At 48.4% G+C, this 1,060-nt stretch overlaps 1 pseudogene; it reads left to right on the top strand.

The window, feature by feature from the left end:
- Nucleotides 1-557: 557 nt before the first annotated feature.
- LOC131405757 (small ribosomal subunit protein eS21-like) lies at nt 558-809 on the top strand (annotated as a pseudogene).
- Nucleotides 810-1,060: the final 251 nt, after the last annotated feature.

Genomic DNA, 1,060 nt, shown 5'->3' with positions numbered 1-1,060 from the left:
TTAGATGAGAGGGTCCCATGACTTGGGGACTCAAGTAGAGCAGAATGAGCACCAGAGCCAGAGTGTGGGCACAGTACCCTAAATCAGGTGAGAGGTACATGCTATTTCCATGGACATGAAACAAAGATAGAGCTAGGACCTTTGACCAGATCTTTTATGAAATGAGCCCAGAAGGCCAACTTCAGCATGGCTGACTTGCTCAGAAGTTGTGCTAACTACAGAAAACTGAGAAGGTTCTCCATATGACACATAAACTCACCTCTTCTTGATGAAGCAAGCAGAGTCAGGGGAATGGCCACTGGGACTCTGTGCAGTAACTTTCACTGTAGTAAAACACCAGGTCCCAAGTTACAGAGTGGTTTAAAATATGTGAAGCACTTCAATCAGCCTGAGCCTCAGCGCAGAGCAGAGGACGTTTGTTGCAGAGGAAGAAAGCATTTGGCCCTACTGTCTTGTTCTTTTCTGAAGTTTACGTTGGTGCAACCTGGTCACAGAGCTGAAGAAAAGAATCATCAAGAAACTACCCAGGTGGTGATGGCACCAGGCGTGGCCTCAACATGCAGAACAACACCAGCGAGTTCATGGACTTGTACATGCAGCAGAAATGCTCTGCCAGCAACGGCATCATCAGCTCCAAGGACCACACGTCCATCTAGATGAACACGGCCAAGGCTGACAAGGTGAGAGGCAGGTTCAACGGTCAGTTTAAAACCTATGCTATCTGTGGGGCCATTCGCAGGATGGGGGAGTGAGATGACTCGATTCTCTGATTGGCCAGGGCCAACGACATCATCTCAAAGAACTTCTGACTGGAGAGGATCACAGATATGGAATATTTGTCATAAATAGTGAAACATGCCCTCCCTAAAATGAAAGAAACTGCTCAGTCCACCACTCTTAGAAATACGCCAGGAAGAACAAGAGACACCCTACCCTAGACTACAATCATCAGAGAGGGAGGAGTGGGTACGACAGTACACAGAAGCAAGGCCCACACCAGGGAGAGGTAAACAGGACACCATCAGGTCCCAGGAGGGCCTGGGTTCAGACTCTGTAGGCA

This window comes from Diceros bicornis, chromosome 5 (assembly GCF_020826845.1).
Source record: "Diceros bicornis minor isolate mBicDic1 chromosome 5, mDicBic1.mat.cur, whole genome shotgun sequence".
NCBI classification, from domain to species: domain Eukaryota; kingdom Metazoa; phylum Chordata; class Mammalia; order Perissodactyla; family Rhinocerotidae; genus Diceros; species Diceros bicornis.
Note: the sequence above shows the minus strand (reverse complement) of the source record. Positions and strands in the feature narration are given on the sequence as shown.